Raw genomic sequence first — 6,011 nt, 5'->3', positions numbered from 1 at the left:
GGTTGCGGGCTGATAGCCACAGAGCCCCGGTTGCTCCCAGCAATTACTTGGGAGGATGGAAGCCCTGCTGCAAGCAGCCCGGGCCCTGTGGCTATCAGCAGCTACCCAGAACCTGGGCCAGTTGCAAACAGCTGCTGCCTTCCCACCCCTGCCCTGGCCCCAGCTGCCTCCCAGCCCCAGCCCTGGGCTCTGGGGAGCAACAGATACCTGCGATGTTCCCTGCTGTGCTGCCCTCGGTGCGGCTTCTGCTGAGCAGCACTGGAACCCGGCAGGCAGGGCACAGTGCGGGGGGTGGGGTGTGCAGAAAGCTGCCTGCTGCTCCGGGCTCCCTGCTGCCCTGGCCACATTTCCCCTGCAGGCAGGGGCAGCAGCAAGGGGCACAACCTTGTATAATTAATAATCATAAACGTTGCCTTTTTATGGTAAATATGAGATTCTCTAAAAATTGTAAACCTGGTGACAATAAACAAAACTTCAGTGCGCTGCCACTCTGGGTCACACACGCTGTGCTCCAGAGAGCCATGGGGAGGGCAGCAGGGCTGGGAGTGCAACCTGGAGCGACAACGCACAGAGAAGCTGCCTGCTGCTGCAAGCTGCGCACTGCCCGCTGCTGCAAGCTGCGCACTGCCCAGGTCACACTTCCCGTGTGCATGGGAGCAGCGTGGGCAGCATGCGGGGTTGTGCCCCTTGCTGTTGTCCCCGCCTGCAAGGGAAGCGTGGCCAGTGCAGTGGGGAGCTTGGAGCTGCAGGCAGCTTTCTGCGTGCCCTGCTGGCCGGGTTCCAATGCTGCTCTGCAGAAGTGGCAGCACGGCAGGGAGCGTCGCTGGTATCTGCTGCCTCCCCAGAGCCCAGAGCTGTGTTTGGGGCTGGGAGGCAGCTAGGGCCAGGGCCGGGGTGAGGAGCCAGCAGCTGTTTGCAGCTGACCCAGGTTCTGGATAGCTGCTGATAGCCACAGAGCCTGAGCTGGAGGGCAAGGGGCAGCAGGGCTGAGGGGCAGGGGCACAAGCAGAGCTGGGGGGCACAGGGCAGCAGGGCTGGGGGTCAGGGGCTTTGGGTGGGGGGCAAGGGGCACAAGCAGGGCATCCTGCCATGTACCCCTTGCCCTTGTTTTGTTTTTCTGGCCTACCGGCACTCCGGCATCTTCCAAGGTAGCCATTTTGGGTTTTTTCAGCACTCCAGCCAAAAAACGTTGCTTACCCCTGTGATAAACAGTACCAGACCCAGGACAGACCCCTGGGAATCCCACTTAATACCTCCTTGCAACCAGACATTGAACTGTTGATGACTACTTTTTGAGCACAATGATTCAACTAGTTGTGTATCCACATTACAGTACTTTTATCTAATCTGTATTTCCTTAGTTTAGGGGTTGACATGTACCCTCAGGGGTACTTGAGATGGTCCTAGGGGGTATGTGCAGGTGGGCGGGGATGGAGCGCCGCCACGCACCATCCTACACAGGCACCGCCGGGCCAGCCAGATGGGAGGGGCGGGGGAAGGTTGCACATGGTGGCTGCTGCCGCTTTGCGTTTAGCTGCGCACTCCCCCAAAGTCTGCGTCTGGTCACCAGGGTACACTGCTCCACATCTGGCCGCCAGGGGTACACTGACCCAAAAAGGTTGAAAATCCCTGCTCTAGTTGGTTAATGACAATGTTATGGGAGACAGTGTCAAAAGCCTTGCTAAAGTCAAGATATATCATAACCAGTGGGCTGCAGGCAGGAGTGATGGAGTTTGGGTCAAAGGTAGGTGAGTGGGCTTTAGAACCTGTTCACTGCTGTCATTTTTCCCCACTGTAGCACAGGAAAAATGCTGCTACTGCTGCTTTTCCCTGCAATGGCACAGGGAAAGTACCTGCAGCCAGCACTTCTCCCCACAGCAACATGAGAAAGTGACTGCTTCTAAAGCTACCTACTGCCCCAGCCCATCCATGGGACGGATCATAGACTTACCAGGTTGGATCTGGCCTGTGGGCCATAGGTTACCAACCTCTGCTCTAGGTACTTGGAAATAGATTTCTTCAGGCCCTTTCTGGCATAAATGTCTAAGTGGTCTGTAGTATCCTGGATTCTCCTTCCTCTCTTTCTTAAAGATAGGCACTACTGCTTGTAGACATTAAAAAATGATGCTTTAAACTCCATGCCCTCCTGTACTGAGCCCAGCACATGCCCAGAAGAGGCAGTGCATTAGTTGGACACAGTATGTACAGTATATACATTGGCTCGCCCAAAGTCTGTATAGATTGGGTGGTTATATTTGTACTTTTCCAGTCTGAGCCACATATGGTCTTCAGACTTCAGACTCTGTTCCTAAGTTCCCCAACCGTAAAATGGGGACAGTCAGATTTTCCTACCATAGGTATTAAAAAAAATACTAAAAAAAGAAAGCCAAATAGATAAATTATGGCACACTTTTCTTTTTTCCACTTCCCACCTTCTAGTGTCTGTCAGCATCCCATTGTGGAGTTCTGATAGACAGGGATGCTGTAGTCCCCTTAGAACAGAGAGAGATGCTGGCAGGACATTCTTCTATGGAGGACTTTTAGTATTAGAATCTGCTCCTAAGTCTAAAACTAATCTGCACTGGCAACTTTCAGGGCCCTTTGTAATGAAGGTCTCTCTAACCAAGGCTTTTGTGCAAGACAAGGACCTAACAGTCAGTCTCATTTGTGGCGAAGGGCAAACCTTGTCAGCCTTGATTTTGCCAGTGATTGGTTATTTTTGGCTTGGGAGTATGGAGCAGTGTAGCTTTTCTTTTGTACGTTGTATTTTTAAACAGTGAAAGAGGCACTGAGAACTCAGTATAGGTGATTATTTTTTAAACCAAACTAGTTATAAAAATAATTAGAAAGAATGATGTATTGAATATCAGTAATCAGGACAAAGATATGTTCTTTCAGTTTGATCACTTAGACCCTCTGAATGTTTACATATATGCCTAATATTAAGCATGAGAGTAGTTCTGTTGACCTTGTGATAGATGTATGCAATTGGGATCTTAGCTCCTTGTTCACCACAGGCTCATTCACTTCTTTCAGAAGCTGTTTGTAGTCACAGTAGTGCTTACTTTGGTTGACCTCCCCCACACACCTGTAAGGGAACACACACAGATCCTTTCTTTGGAAGGCGTAGGAGATTATAAAATTAATTAGAAACATTTAGAGTTCAAAAACAATAGAACTACAATATTTATAGCGATAAACTGAAAAATGTGCTTGCACTGCTGGAACCTAAACACAAAAGCATGAAAAGCAAATCTTAATCCAAAAGCAAATCTAATGATGAGGTGCAACCGAATAGTCTCATTTCATTCTGAGGATGGCAAAGGACAGAAACAGCAGAGACAGTGAAAATGTTAGACTAAATTAGGTTGCTATAAATTTTGTTGTAATAATCTAAGGTATTGTTATCAGCAGTTCTTGTAAGACTGGTTTAAAGGGTGTTTTTTTTTAAATATTCTAAATCCATTTTTAGCAACCTATAGGAATGATTAAGGATTTTTTTCTTTAGTGTCCTTTTGACTGTTTCAAACCTTAGCTAATTATTTCTAAATATTCAATTCTAAAGGGAAGTTGCTGTTTTGTTTTCAATCTTACTGCTATAATAATTATTAATTCATGCTTTGATACTGTAGCTACCTAAACAAGAAGAGATTATATGGCTCAGGTAAAGTGACACAACTCTTCACTTTGCAGGTGGTGGGTTGAATCCAATCCTGACTGGAAGTGCTCAGAGGTGACTGTTGGGATGAAAGCTAGATGACCACTGGATAAAAGCTACATGAAATGCACAGGTGTGCTTGCTTACCCATCACAAATTAGCACTACAATCTATGCTTGTGTTAGTATTCTCATAGAGGAGGACGGTAGCTGAATAGGAAATGAACAGCTCTCTATGGTGACATGTACTTTTTAGGCCAGGGTTGTGGAGCAGTGGCAGGGCATTACCTAAAAATCTTGTTCTGCTGGTAATCATACTGTAACCACTAATAGTGTAGAGAAATGTATTCTTTGGGCCTGTCAAGACTGGTGTTTTTCAGGAGCAGTACATTTACTTATGCAATTTAAGAACTGGTTCTCTTTAAAACACTATTGTTATCTTGACATCTTCAATAAGCTTGCCACTTGACACATTATATATTATTTTTCGCTATCACAGATAAAACATAGTTATGTGATTGTTCAAATCATTAATATAGAACTGTAAAATGATCCAAGTATGCTTTTACCTAAAACTTGGTATTTTAAGGTTAAAAATATGTAATTGTAACTAGGCATTACAGAAACCTTTTTACTGAGCCTGCTAAGGACAATTTAATACAACTCATTTTACAGTGTGTGGCCAGAAGCATTTTTTACTGTATTTGATGCACAACCAGGGTATTTGTTTTCTCGGGGGCTTCAGTTATTTCAGTTGCTTTCACTGTTTCTCTGGCAAAGTTTCATCTCTATTCTCTCTCTATTTTCAAGAAATGATGGACAAGAGCAAATATTTTGCAATGAAGTCAGTGGCAAAACTTCCAATTATTTGTGGTGGAGGAGGCCACATGCCCTTTGCAAGGCAAACACACACTTTCATACCTCTCTGAACAACTTGAAAATGTACTTGTCTACTCAGGTGCCCAGCTAAAATTCACAAGTAGAACCCAACATAAAAACATCCAGTCATGTTCACAGAGCTCTGACCTACTCACTACTCAAGATTAATCCACTACTCAAGATTAATCATTTAATAATAAATCTGGATGCAAGTAAATATAGAGAAAGCAACTTCAAAGAATGCTTCGGCCTTGAGCAAGGGGTCGGACTAGGCAACCACCCGAAGTCCCTTCCAACCCTATGATTATTAGAAACAGAAAGCACTCTGACAATGTCCTTTCACACAAACGTTGCCTTTCTTTTGGTAGTGTGATGGAAAACCAAAGGGCTAAAAGCAGTAGAAGTTTGTGCAGCCTTTTATTAATGCCACTCTTGTTTACCCCAGCAGTAGTTCATCTAGGCTAAAGGATGTATGATGTTTGGGACAGGCATTCCCTTTTTATTGGTTGATTAGAATGGGAGTCATACCATGCTAGGCAGCCAATTGAGGTTTTAGGTACTATTCAAATAATCATTAGTAATGGTAGGAAGGATGAACGTTTTTGAGATGAGACCAGGCATCTAGCTTGCCTCTGGCAAATTGTCACCTGACCCTGGGAAGAAGTGCCAGCCAAAACAGCGGTATGTGACAGCAGCCTACCACTGAAAAGGCACCAGTCCTGAATGGAAATCAGGGATTAAACATGAGACCTGTCCAGGGCCAGTTCTTAAGCAGAATGGCTCAGAAACATGGCAAGATTCAGTTGGGCGTTTTGTTTTTTTTTTTTAAGGGTAGCAAAGCTTGTGCAGTTTGTCATACCTTGAATTGTATTCGATTCCCCAAGTTTGTGTATACAGCATGATGAAAATGTACACCTGGATTGCATCAAGGCAATAAGGGAGTTTCCCCCATTGTTTTGCCAAACTACCTTAGTTGCCTGGGTCAGCAAAGGGATGACACAACGATTCACCTATTGGCTCCCTCCAACTAATGAGACACTTCCTCAGCTTTGGGTCGGCAGATTTGTTTCAACAATGGGCCAGGACCATCTCCTTCCCCTCGGGGACCCACCTGCAGCAGCCCACTAAGGGCAGAAAGCAAGCAGTTTGTGGCAGGTAACACTTAACAGCATGGGTCTTCCTTGGCCAGAAGTCATAGGAAATCGAGCAGCAGAGCCAGCTGAAGTGGATGGCTCCCGAGTCCCTCATCGAAGTGTCTGCTCCGGTGTGACCGGGGGTGCTGGACAACGGGACAGGCCTGCAGTGACCGGGGGAAGTGACGAGGATCCTGAGCAGAGCCTGGAGGGAGCGAGAGGCTGCAGCCTGCGCCTCGGGGTGCCCGCGCGTGCAGAGGGGAGGCCCGGCCCGGCTGGCAGGGACCTTAGAGCCGCCCGCCCCCAGGAGGCGCCGCCCACGCGGGAACCGGGCCCCGAGGC

At 46.9% G+C, this 6,011-nt stretch overlaps 1 protein-coding gene across 1 annotated transcript in view; it reads right to left on the bottom strand.

Moving 5' to 3' along the window:
- TMEM173 (transmembrane protein 173) overlaps positions 1-6,011 on the bottom strand; it is a 125,497-nt gene that overhangs the window by 119,138 nt on the left and 348 nt on the right. The gene's annotated exons all lie outside the window — the stretch shown is intronic.

Source organism: Alligator sinensis, unplaced genomic scaffold, assembly GCF_000455745.1.
Source record: "Alligator sinensis unplaced genomic scaffold, ASM45574v1 scaffold156_1, whole genome shotgun sequence".
NCBI classification, from domain to species: Eukaryota; Metazoa; Chordata; order Crocodylia; family Alligatoridae; genus Alligator; species Alligator sinensis.
This window is presented reverse-complemented; position numbering and strand designations above follow the sequence as displayed.